Consider the following 14062-nt stretch of genomic DNA (forward strand, 5'->3'; position numbering starts at 1 on the left):
TCTGTTGAACTGTTTGTTGCTTCGTCGAAATATGTAAATTTTCAACAAAAAAAAAATTAAGCTATAAAGCTCCTTAGCGATATTTTTCGATTGAATTCAATTTTCTATAGTCCATCTTAATGTGATACTATTAAAAAAACACTTTGTTTAAGGAGCTAAAATCGAAGGAGAAGAGCTGAACTGCCGCAGAAAATGGCAGCCTCTTGAACAAAATCGAACATCATGTAGGGAATACGTAGCAGCAAAAAATTCTAAACGACCATATTATGTGACACTTGACGGAGTTTAGCCTGTAATAATATCTGTACGCTTGAGAGTTCGGCGAGTTATTGTGCGATTATCTTGTAGATAATTTATTATGAGTCGTTACGGAAAGTCAAGTGAGCATTTGCAAGAGATTCAGAGTGGGTTTGATAGAATCAAAATCTGTGCGAGGCAGCATCACATTGAGATTATTGTCTACGTGCGTGGACAGAAGAAAAGAAAAACCAAACACAAGCCAAATGTATCTATATAGCAGTAGAAAGATACAGAAAGTCTTTTTCCTTGCCCGTTCCTCTCTCGTTGTGCATGCGACTACTTCATGAATACAAAATTTTTGGACAGATGACGAGACCAAGTAAATAATCTATGCAAAATGTGTGGGTTCGAGGCCAACCCAATTCAATTCCAAGTAAAGGAATTTTCGATGCCCGAACGTAAATCAGAGTGGAAAAAATCTTCTTTGTTACTTTCTCGTTCGTTCGCTGCTGCGTCCTATGTTCAAGGAATGAAGCTTAGCAAAATTCGAAAAGGGGAAAGCGCATTTATTTGCTTAGAAAAAGTCTTTGTTTTTCAAACTTTTCGTCATTGTACCGTAAACACAATTCAAATGAATGGAAAGATAGGAGGGGAGTGTGTATGTGGAATAAAAGTTGAGCTTCAATTTCCCAAGTAGATGAAGTGCAGAATCAACATCGTGGTCTAGCTCTTGACGTTGCTACTCTCACATATATTATGCACTCTAACATTCGAGTTTGACGTGAATCCTCTTTTTCTCTACTTTACCATAGCTCACTTTGATGCGAGATTTTAACTTTTTTGTGGTCCGTTCATGCACAATATTAACGCAACTCGTTTACTTTTCATGTGAAATCCTATACAATTTCGTTTTTCTTCTTCTTCTTTTTTGCGGTGCTGTTGTCAGCACATTTTTCTCTCCATTTTAGATTTTCCATAGAAAAAGATTTGAAACTGTCGTAACTATGTTGTTTGTCAGGATGCTTTGCATATTATAGCGCCATCACATGCGATGATTACTAAAAGTTGATGTTCGATTGGAAAAGTTGTATATGCTTTTGTTCATAGTATTCATTCATTCATTCATTCATTCATTCATTCATTCATTCGCTCGTTGCCGTACATAATATCGTTAAACTTTATTTGCGGTTATAATACGTGCACGCCAATTTCACTTTATTGCAAAGCAATGGGAAAAATGCTAAAGCGTCAACAATGATACGAAACCACCCCACAATTTGTAAGCCACAAAAGAGGAGGAGTACAAATGAATATAGAGCGAGCGAGTGAGCGAACGAGTGAAAAACCGAGTCTTTTGATACCATTAACAATTTCATGAAATGGATTTCATCTATTTTGTTACAAATATATGGTGAATGAAAGAGTTAAATCCATCGCGAGGTACATACCGTATTCAAAAGCAGCGATGCGAGAATGAAATTTTATTTTTTGTGAATATTTTACACGATTGTTCTTCACCCTTTTGATTTGAGAGAGAGCATATTTCATTTTTTTTCTACGTATGTATCCGACAAGCATGAATGGTCGAGCGCAACAGGGATTTATTTGGAATTTTCATCAAACCAACGTCATGCTTTTGAATACTGATGTGAAAAATAGAAAGAGGGCGGATGGGAGAGAGAGAGAGCCCTGACTTTCTGAGGGGGCGAGATAGAATTCGCCACGAAACTGGGCTGATGATGCCAATCGCAAGTCAAATCTATGATATAAGCGTTGGAATGCTTAATTGCGCCTGAATTCCTGTCTGTCTGAGATTGACCGCATTTTTACAATGCAGATTTTATGCTAATGATGTAGGAAAGCAATAATAATGATATTAACAGTCTAATGAATTTTCATTTACTTCAAAGTCTGGCAAAACAATTTTACCCAACGAGATTGATGCACATTCATTCGAACCAAGCGTGTTTTTTTTCCATCATCATCAAAGAAAACACCCAATGAAATTCCTACATGAATCAAATACTTTTTCAATCTCAACTATCTATCTAATTTGCAAACAGGGTTGAAAATTCCAACACTTGGAATTTAATTAGCAAATAATTATGAATGTTTCTCTGTTCTGCTCTGTTTTATAGTTATCGCATCATCTAAATATACTGATCAGGCTCAGTCAAGCTAAATTTTTACCGAGATGACATTCAAAACTTCCAAAATATGCTCGCACAAAATTAATCAAAACGGATTACGGATGTGATAGAACATATCATATATTCAGTTTGAGCACGCAACAATATGAATTATTTATCAATTAGCTACTTTTGTCGAGAGGGAAAGAGAGCGATAGGAAGAGAGAGAATTTTCTTGAAGCTGGAATCTGTATGTTACACTTGTGATAACAACCATGGATACCATTTGCTTCATTCACCCCATCAACTCGAGTCGCTATGCGCAAAATCTTACTCATTATTATGACTTCTAAATGGGACTATTTTTTTTTTCTGTTGACTAGTGCTAAATTTTTCTGCTTGTTATTACCGTTGCTGTTTTGTGAATTGATTTGCATAAACAATGACATGCATTTGAAAAGATCAAAACAGCGTTGGAATCATCAATACGTCCGACATTGGGATAGTGGTGAAGGGAAAAAAAGTCAGACGAAAGAGGGAGAAAAAGAGAGGGAGAGGGAGAAAATCAATTTGTCTTGGGGATTTCTCATGAATATGCAAAACAGCGTACACATAATTGAAACTTGAGCACCCGTTGTCAGCTTAGTTACGTCCGCAACGTTCAACACCATTGCGACAATAAAATGAACAATGTGACAACAGCATATCAATTGACCGAGTGAATGTTCATCGCATCGCATTTAATGTAAATGTCGTTATCTCCATTGCGAATGCAACATTGCTTGATCAGACCAAGGGTGAGCAAGCAAGCGAGCGAGCGAGCCAGCGCGCATAAAAACCATTATCAAATCCTTTTTTCAAATACATTTCTGCATTATCATGGTGCGTTTGTGGCCTTGGTTCATGGGGAAAATGGAAATAAGAAGGCCATTTACATGGCAGATCTTTGTTCACTTTTCAAATGGCATGGGAAGGTGGGAAGCTCATGGGCTGAACGGGAGATATGATCTGGGGAGCAATTGCTTTGGAACCATACAACCGCGTCAATCGTAGTTTGGGCCAAAAACGGTTGGCGTATTCATTTATACCAAACATTTGTATACGTACATTACACAGTTTTCATAAAGCTTATGAGGTGATTTTCCACTTCGAAAATTAAATGAATTCCATTGACGTGGAATTATCAACGAATGGCCATTTCGTTATTCATTGAGCCGATTTGACTAGTGTTTTTATGGTCGTTTTTTCTCACCAAATCTGATTGCGTTAATCAAAAAAAAAACTGTAAAGAAGATTTTTTGCTTACTTATTCGATTTGAATTGGTTTGAATTGAAACTGTCGGTGGTTGCGTCAAGCGATCGGATCATTTCTGGCTTATACCGGACTTGTCATATTCACCTCATTTTTGCCGTAAAAACATTTACAATATTTGCAAATGTTATTGATTGTGCACTTACAACAACAAACAAACACATTTTTTTCCACATCGAAAGCACGTTGTTATGTTCTTATTGAAATGCCGACGCTAGACTAATCGTCATATTTAGCTTCGTGCAACAACACACTTTATTTATTGTTTACATTCTTGTTTAAGTGTTTTATCTCGCATCGTGTCAGCTGATTGCGTTCAACACGTATGAATTGTGCATATACCGCTGGCCCGAACTGGGCTGTCAGCTCAATGATTTACAATAAAGATTGTTTATGTGCCCAAAGCACATTACTTAATTTTTTCGATAGAGTGAGTGCGAGAAATTTCGATGGCGTAAACACAATGTATTATTCAATATTATCTGGGCATTCATTCAATCATAATGTGATTAATCTGGTCGGCCGAATGAGTCGATAAGAAGTGCCATCCCGTCGATAAACAAATCCTTCCCATGGATTCATTAACACCATTGAATTGCAGTTACTATTTATAGTATGACCATGGTCACGTTGACAAAAATGAATGAAAATATTTTCAACCGAAATGCACTTGAAAAATTTCCCTAATTATAATCCCTTTACAAAAGATCTACTATTATACGCACATGAAAAGATAAATTGGCATTTGCCTCGTCATTCATACACGATAAGGCATTTTGAAATCGTGGGCGCGTCATTTATCTAGTTAGTAGAAGAAGAATATTCACGAAACCTTCGTCATTAACGAAGTTAAGGTTCAACAAAACCGTTCGTCATTGATTGCAGTAAGGGCCTACGCGACACACAGAAGTCAGAGACTAGCACAAACAAATTGAAATTGTGAACTTGTTATGCTAATAAAGAGATCGTTAAGTGAAGCAATAGCGGCCACTTGTCTTCGTTGCACAACAAACGCACCGGTTGATTTCACATATGCCTATGTTGTTTGTATGAAATGTGTCTTTTGCTCGCTTTATTTTTAAAATTTGATACACTGCAGCCGAAATTGATTCGAATTGAACAAACGTGAGTCATATGAGTGAGTCGTCACATTCAAATCGCTAGGGCATCAAATTCGTTAGATTCGTCCAAGTTCTCATATTACATTTTATTACAACTCATTCTCCTGGGAAAAAAAATATGTCGACCCAAAAAACCTCAGCCAATTTGGTAGTAATTGGGATATATATGCACAGCGTATTGTAGCTAATGGCGATGATAGAAAACAAATCACAGTGACAAATTGATTTTATTGACCCAAGAATAAAAGCGAACAAACAAAATACATGCCATTAAATATGGATTTCAATCGAAGAGATGAGCATTGACAGTAAAATGCGAATGTTGTGCAATCAAAACATTAATTGGATGTGATCGAATTATAACGATGATTGCATGCATAAGCATATATTCAATAGAAAAGCGTGTAGCAATATTTCAATTCTATCCGAAACACGGCCCGGTCATCGAACAAAAACAATAGACACAGCAGCAGCAGCGTAAAATATATTTGCTCTTGTTTTTCGATGATAATGTTATGGTTTTTCTCGTATACGCTTATTAACCACGCACATACCATATTTCAGCAAACAATCAGCACAATTTGGTTTGGATTGTGGCACATATTTATATATATATCGAACGATGTATTTGCGTTATCTTTGCCAAAGATTTAGGAAATTCGGAATCCGATGTTCGAGAGGTTCATATTTCAGGCATTCTGACATTATTGAAACAAATAAACAGCCAGTCGCCATGCTCACTCATCCCTCACATTCAATGTTTGATTTAATATCTATGGTAACAACGAATCTATGTGAAGGAGTGCTTGATCCATTCCACATCTCAATTAGCCGGAGGAAAATCATAGAAAAAAGATTGCCTCACATGACACCTCAGTAATGGTTACATAATGTCCATTTATTCAATGGGTAAAATGTAAACAAGCGACATCCATCATTGTACAAATATTCGAATACCATATTCTCAATAGTGTTTTAGTCGACGCGCCCGCTTTCCTTATTATTCTAAAATCATCTTTCTTTTCATTTGAGATGAACGGATATTTTGCCAAATGTTCCAGTATACTGACTGAGTAGAGTGTTCATACTCTATCAAAAGTTACGAGTGTATTGATTCGATTTACTTCTGCTTTCAATATCTTAATCCGCAACTTTCAGCCTTACTATATCAAATTTGTCTTTTATTCCCTCTAACCGCAATAAATTCATTTCGTTGTTGACGGCGGTGGTGGTGGGCAGAGCAAGAAAATATTGCCAGATACATAAACATAATAGGATGTCACAATATATTGTGGGGTCGAGAGACGAGAAAAAAAAATGTTTGCGAAAAATTTCGTTGCGATTAAATTAATATATCGTTGTGGAAAAACCAGGCCAACCGGTATAAATGATTATTTATGAGATTCGTTGAAGAAAAATTGAACTACAATATGGTTGGCAGTAAAGATTGGTTATCTCTGGGCAGAATAAAAGAAAGCCTCGTTACACATGATGATGATTTAACATAGGAAAGAAGATCGGTGTGTTCACTGAAGCTTGACGCTTATAAGTCTGTGTATAAGGATGCACGTGTGTATTTCACTATGCCAAACAATGGACACGCCGATCCGATGTTGGGAAACGTTGAACAATACCATCTTTGAATGGACGAATCCATTCCATTTGCCATTGAATACACAAAAAGGTAAAAGGGAAAAGAGCGATCGGAACAATGGCCAAGAATTGTGGTGAAAGGCGTTGACAGTTTGATTCGGCTGCAATGGATGCTTAGAAATAAATGGGGGGAACTCAATTCATTCACCCATTTTTGACGTTTAACTAAATGACTATTTCGCACCATGACTTGATTGTGCGGGATAAAAAGAGCTTTTCCACATCCGGCTACACAAAACCAACATAATTTCATTGAAATTCCGTCCACAAAAGCCACTCAATATCTGGCCAAATATTTATTATGAACAGGAAAGATTGTACATAGTACATACAGGAATAAAAATTGTGAATGTTTTCGAAACGGAGATGCGATGGAAAAAGAGAGAAAAAGGTGATAGAGAAAGAGAGACGTAGAAAATAAAATCAAAACTAATCGAATCATTTCAGTATTAATCATACGCTTTTCGATGAATAAATGAGTGAAAATTGGTTTTAGTTAAACATAATACGTGTCATTATTATGTATCGTACACTTTCGTTCTTAAATCGTAACGTAATCGACCTTTTATCGTCTTACCCACCACAATTTATTCATCGTACGTTGTTCGTTGTATTTTATCTAGTTAACTTCAATGCACGCAGCACCACCGAGCATTCACTGTCTGTCGAGGTGCCGAGTGAGAGAGAGAGAGAGAGAGCGGAGAATAATGTCATTTTTATGGTTTGTGAAGTTGTTTTTGCACCGTGCAAAATTTATCTGGCGCTTGACTAAAACAAATTGAGGCATTGGATGCTTCTATATCTGTATACGTATTTTTTTATGAGAAAATTTCGAGATGTGTGTTAGGAGTCGACATCTAACGATAATTGAGTCACCCTCCGAATACTACAAAGAAATTGTTCGCAAGCATTAGCAAAACTTTTCAACTTCAATTTTCTAAATTACTTCCACTTGAACTCGTGTTGAATTTATGTGCTTGGGACAACCACACTTCCATTAATAGAGCCGTTGCTTTTGCTGATTTGTAAATGTGGCATTCAGTGTGGGAGTGAGAGACAAAGACAGACACATAAAGAAAGGAACGACTGCAAACAAAAAAAAAACAAACAAACTTTTTCGTCACTTTGTTTCCACATTTCTTCGACATCACTTTGCGGTGGTTTGAAACGATTTTCTAGGGTCTTTGTTTACAGATTGTTTGCGGACACGAGCGAATGGATTCGCGCTCACGCTCACGTCAATGACGACCAGCAATAGCAAACAACAATCTCGTCGTTTGTGCCTTTTGTTTTTTGTCATTACTGCGACTTTAACTAGTTATCAAATGACATCAGACATCGTTAACCACTTCTTCGGGCCCGATTAATTTCTCTTCAGATGGCAAGAGTTTTTATATAGACATTTAGTTTTTTTTCAAACTCTCTTTCCCCTCCCTCTCTCTTGCTGTTGTTGTTTTTTTTCTTTTTCGTCATGCCTATGAAACATAAATAGAACGAATTACTTTGAATGGGAAAGGATGCGGCTTAAATTGTAAAAGGCTCCAATTCAACAATGACATCGCAATGAATACAAAATGCAAATCGTTCTTATTTAAACGACCACAAGTTTGTACACACACTTTCCTCCCAATGGCTGGTAGTTGCGCGCATGAGATGAATGTATTATATTTTAAAAGCCATCGCTAGCAGGCGAGAAGAGATGGTTTCTTTGTGAAAACAACACACACAAGCGATGAAATTGTGATTGAAGCCAGAATCGCCTCGAGCAATGGAATCACTGGAAAATTACCGCAGGGACTTTCTCATATAAAACCCATTTATAACGCCTCCCGTGTCAAGATTATTAAATCAAATGAACTGAGAGATGGTGAAGCGAGTAAGCGACCAAATGAGCGAATGGGTTCGCGCGTGCACTCGGTCTCGATGACAATGACATTGTCTAACAAGTGGTTTTCTGCTGGGAAAATTTGTTTTGACTTCAAGAACAATGCATAATTGCTTTTGGCATCAATGTATCGCAATACTGTCGCTTTCAGACTCTTCGTTTCATCATTCTCACACACTAACACAACGTTCATTTAAAACTCGAAGAGAATACGTAGCCATTCACACCCAGTTCTGTATATATCGAAAATCTTGGCACCTGGGCTTATAAATGGTTCAATACTTTTCCAACGTGTGAAACGCGGTGTAAGAGTGTACTGTTTTGTAGCTTTTGTATATAGAAAATTAATTTGAGTGCAGGTAATTAGATTTTCATTCTTGAATAATGTTTCATTTAGAATCGTCCATCGATTGAAGGCTGTGCGAACGAAAGGCCCGATTCGGGATTTTGATAGAAGTTTCAGCGCAAATAAAATCGTTTCGCCAGTTATTTTGAGTGTATGTTGTGTGTGCTTGTATGTTTGAAAAAGTGCTCTAGCTAAAATGATGGTTCGATATTGAAATAGCAATTAACGTTTTGAAATGCAATTCTGTCGAATCAACTATAGTTCTCTGTAGCACACTGTAAACGCAGAATATATACTGAATTTTTCCGTTGAATCTCGTTTGAAGCACTAAATGACTGAACATACTCCATTCAATGGTCGTATCGATCTATTTGAACGTCAATGCAAAGCATCGATTCGTTTGTTTGTGCCACAATCTCTCAAGCTCTCACAAGTTTGAATACTGAAATGCCATATATAGATATGGTTAGATAGATATAGATAACATTTGAAATGCATTGAGCGCGCTACTAACACCTCATCACACCAATATCGCACATTATATAAATGACTATTGAAATGTAACCAGCAATTATTCAATGTTTGAATTTGCATTTCAATTTCAATGAAAATTATACCTGTGCACCGTGCAAACACACACATTTCATTCATATATCCGTCGTTGTTAAATGGGAGTTTCTCTCGCCCACTCGCTCTCGTTTAATAGAATACACCTTTAAATGGTGTTTCATTAAAATTAATTGCTCATAAAAATAACAATAAAATTTAAATGAGCACCTGCCGCTTTAAGCTAATTCAAATCAGTTATTCATTCTTTTTTTTTATGGGCAAGTATCGGTATTAGTTTACATCGTTAACATGAACATGACCAGATTTATGTCGAAGTTCAAGATGAATGAGCAGTTTTCCAAAGAGCTTTTGAATTCATTATTCCAGTCTCCTTGATGAGATTTTTTCGGTTCAATATTCATTCTTAATTGATTCTCGTGAAATATGAGAAAGAATTTAATGATTTCATTGATTGAGAATTGTATCGTTTTCAATTTTATTGTATAAACTAAATGAAAGGAATGGAAATCAAAGAAAATCACAATCCACAGGAATTTTCTCTGGTTGACATCAGAAAGGCGAACCGTTAAATTCCACGGATTTCTCGGGATGGAAATCGATTTGCACGAAAAACGATGAAATTTATGTTTGAGCATGAGATGGGTTTTTGGTTGCGAACGTATGGTTTATTCCAATGACGATTGCGGAAGTGTATGAGACTCATACCATAAGCCAATTGAATACTACTGTTGGCTGTTGTCGATGTGTGTATTTGTTTTATTTACTCGAAGCGGTGCTGATATGGCGAAGGAATGAATAGACAAAGAGAGTAAAGAGGGAATCATTGAGCACGGCAACGTTGCATAGCGACGCGAATTAGGAAATAGATTTTCGGTTCGCATTGAAGAAAATGTGTGTGTATGGTAAATGGTGGAAAAATCGTAAACGTGACAAAATATTATTGCAAGTTTTATTTACATTTGGGCTTGGCACAAACCATGTTGAGAGATTCTTTGCTATTTGCCTGTTCAACCGAGATCGATTTGTTATTTATACAGTGTAAATAATGTGAATGGACCAATGTAAACACTGAAGAGAGCTGGAAAGAGAGTCATCATCATCATCATCATCGTTGGTTGAATTCAAACAGGTGTCGAAGATCCGAATGATTTCACAGGCTCTAGGAATCGAAGTGGTAAAGGAATCGGAAATCCAGGCGAATTGGTATCAATTGAACACTCTGTGTTTGCCTTTGCTTGAGCATTCGACTCGTGTCGGCCATTACGCATTTTGCGTTTGACATTTTCAATCGATGCTATTCTGATGTTGTGGTCACGCCAAACACGAAAACCAAATTAATATTCTCTCGTGCACATTTGGTGCGTGTGTTTGTGTCGGTTTGTGTGAGTCATCGACAAATAGCTCTACAGAAATCGCGAATCGTTCTTCCTTTCTCGTTCCGCTTCTTTTGGATCAATTTCACTTCTGGTTGTGACTGATGGCGAACGCACACCGGATCCAAAGACAAATCAAGAATTCAATCTAACTTTTTTAATAAGCCTTCATTGACAATCCTTTTTTTTTATATCTCATTCGATTGGAGCTGGTAGAGACAAGCACATTACTGGTTTCTATTTCTATTTGCTTTCCGATTCGTTTCACTTAATGTGTTCATCATCAAATTGAGATTCCCAAACAAGACGATTTGCGTGCGTGTTTGCAACCGAATCCAACATTTCTTGCAAAAATGATTAAAAAGTTACACGATTAAGACAGAAATTAAATGTTTATTTAATGTACACATCTAAAGTGTGTATGATGGCAATGGTAGCGGTTCTGGTACTGGCGATAAAATAGCTTTTTGGAAAATTGCTATGCAAATACAGCCAAAAATATACTCCGTGTGTTGAAAATGTACGCTTAAAGCTTTGCAACGAACAACACCATTACTGATTGGGTGTTGAATGACACGATATAGTGATCCAACTAATTTCTATATTGGTATCATTTCGTCCCGCTCTTAGAAACGGTGATTAAGCACGTAATTTGACTACGTGATTTACTTCAATTCATTCGTTCGTTCACTTTTTCTATCCCGTTGGTGTCGCACACTTCTCATCGTGTCTTCCGATGTGCTCAGGGAAAAAATTCGGCGAAAGAAAATTGTATGTATCAAACGAAATGATACACCAGAATGGAAATTTTTTTCCCAAGGCCATCGCCATCTCTGCAAGCGAAGTGAAAATTAACATTTTCACGCTGAACACAGATAATCAAATGGGCTTCGGTTTTCTTCTTTCAAATTCCCGGACTGAACAAATACAATTAGCAAATTTCATTAATTACATTCGAGCGCGCGCGCTGCTTTAATTCACTGTGAGTTTTCTGGAGGCATAAGATGGACTTGAAATATGATTAACCGTTGTCATCTTTCAGCGTAAAAGTTTTTTAAAAAATGGACTTTTCTATTTAAACCAAAGCTTTGCACATTTTTATACGGTCATGAGTTTTGACTTCTGTGGAAATAAAGTCAGTTTCACTTTCGAAGGATAAGCTATCGTGACTGTTTGTTTTTCCAGCACTTTGATTGACACAGCCAATGCAAACGAATGATTTGCACAGAATGGATCATCTATTCAATCTATTTTCTATCAAAGAACATTTTTTTCTTCTTTCTTTAATTTTCATTCGGAATGTCGGTCATTAATTGAGTCTTTTTCCCTTTTGTTCAGACGATTTTTAATGATAAGAACATCGAAAAAGAAAAACAAGAAGAGAAAATTCGTTATTGAGCCCTTTTTGTCCTCACTTGCTAACCCAATGAAATGCGAGTCGGGCTGTCAGCAAAAGAAAAACAATCAATGAAAAAAACGATGTCGAACAAAAAACAGCGCAACATTTTAATTAATATTAGCATTCATCGGTTTGAATCAGCACATTTTAATTTAAGTAACGTTTAATTGCTTTCTATAATCATTTTTCATCCATTTTTTTTTATAATTTAAAATGTATTTAAACACGACAATGTATCTACTGTTTACACTTGCTCCAACTGATTGAGTTCTTTTCATTTTTTGCCCTTTTTATTTTTGGGGTCAATATCTGCACTTGTCAATCAATGCGAAAGCTTTGTTCATAGTCAAAAACGAAGTAATAAGAAGTATCAGAAAATTGAACTTTAACATTGTCACATCAATCATTTATGAATGATTGACAGTCATCGAGGTTAACCGTTAGATTTGCACACATTATGGATCAATAACACAAATTCAACAGGGAAAAAAACAAAAATTGCATTTCTCAGATTCAAAGCCATTTAATTTCCTAATTTAATGAAACTTATAATCGGTTAAAGTGTTCTACGTCATGCAAATCATATTCCAAGATAAATTTGTTTATTTTTACGCCAATTTTGAAAAGCATCATCATTTCGTTGTCAATAAAACAGAAAAGGTCATCAAATCGGGGAAATATACCTCGTCATCGTTAATATTTTATGAGGAGTCATTTTAAGCAAGAATTTTAACAAACAATCTGCGGAACCAAAGGAAAAAATCACACACAAATTGTCAAAAATGTCAACTTACTGATTTTTATTTCGCGAATTCGCTCTACGCAAATTGTGTGTATGTTTGACGTGTTATGGTGATGAATCAATCTCAACACTTAAAAAGCACAAATGAACAATAAAAACACTCAGCAGAGACAAAAAATCGTTGAACTTTATTTGTTATTAGCGCGCGCGAAACGTTACTTTTTAATAGTTTATCTTTTTCCTTTCGTATTTTGTGACCAAATTTACTGAAATATTTTTTTTTCTAGATTGTTTCGGTCGTAAGCAGAGTGGCAGACAATTTTCAGACAAATGGAGAATTGAGCCTGGTTTAAAAGGGTGACAATAAATTTTAAAAATAAATTGAAGGAGGTTACAAAGCAATATTGAAACAGCTTGAACGGTGCACAACGAACGATTGTGTGTCGCACTTGTTGAACGGAAATGATCGCAGCCAATTTAATGCACACCAAATCCAACGAGATTTGTGAAACACATTGGATCGAAAGTTGAATGTAAATATTTCACGCAAGAACTTTTTTCGGGCAAAAATAAAATCAGCAAATGGATAACCGTAGAAAAGCAACTATAATTCGCACCACCAGCAGCAACAACCAAACCAGAACATAACAATTCACTCGAACCAGAAAATAACGCTTAACGTTTTTTTCCCGTTCGTTCGTATCTATTCTTCGCAAAAATGATATGCACCTCAGAAAGAGAGAGTTGTGTGTTGTATCAGAACAACGCTACGATTTGCACTAAATCCAATGAGTCTGAATTTTGATGTTCCAACTGATGAGAATTCAGCCAATGTGAGTGCGACACTGAGAGAAAGAGAGCAACACACAACAGAGCGTGCGACACACAGACAACACACAATCCACCGACCGACCGACCGAAACGTACCAAACGAAACCGAATAAAAAAACTAAAAATCTCATTCGCAAAAACGAACAAGCACCGTAGCAAACATCATTGTGCACAGCAAAAGCAAAGCGTGCACAAAACACAGTACATTCAGTGGCAGTGAGCAGCAACAACAGCAGCGTTGATACCTTCGAAAGCGATTTTCCCATTCTCGATCATGGCAAAGCCTGAACGGAGTACATCAAGCAATATTTAATTCGACTGACTTGTCGTTTGCGACACGCTCGCCTCGATACGTGCTCCGCACAACATTATCAGTATTAGTGTACAACCTTGGGCCCCGTACTGATAGCGCCTTGTATTGGACAACAACAAGTCACACGAATAAATATAAATAAAGCAAG

At 36.6% G+C, this 14062-nt stretch overlaps 1 protein-coding gene across 5 annotated transcripts in view; it reads right to left on the reverse strand.

Moving 5' to 3' along the window:
* The window catches only part of LOC129568758 (excitatory amino acid transporter 1), a 35055-nt gene extending 21352 nt beyond the window's left edge, over positions 1-13703 (reverse strand). Inside the window, exon 1 of one of the 5 annotated variants that reach the window (XM_055447016.1) lies at positions 12823-13703. The gene's annotated coding sequence lies outside the window, so the exon portion shown is untranslated. Of the gene's footprint in view, positions 1-3476; positions 3652-3675; positions 3903-12822 lie in introns of those variants that run through there. The other 4 variants (XM_055447014.1, XM_055447015.1, XM_055447021.1 and 1 more) reach the window with 4 other exon arrangements.
* Between the last annotated feature and the right edge of the window lie 359 nt (positions 13704-14062).

Source organism: Sitodiplosis mosellana, unplaced genomic scaffold (assembly GCF_009176505.1).
Source record: "Sitodiplosis mosellana isolate CC-2019 unplaced genomic scaffold, AAFC_SMos_1.0 Smas_scaffold_22, whole genome shotgun sequence".
Lineage (NCBI taxonomy): Eukaryota > Metazoa > Arthropoda > Insecta > Diptera > Cecidomyiidae > Sitodiplosis > Sitodiplosis mosellana.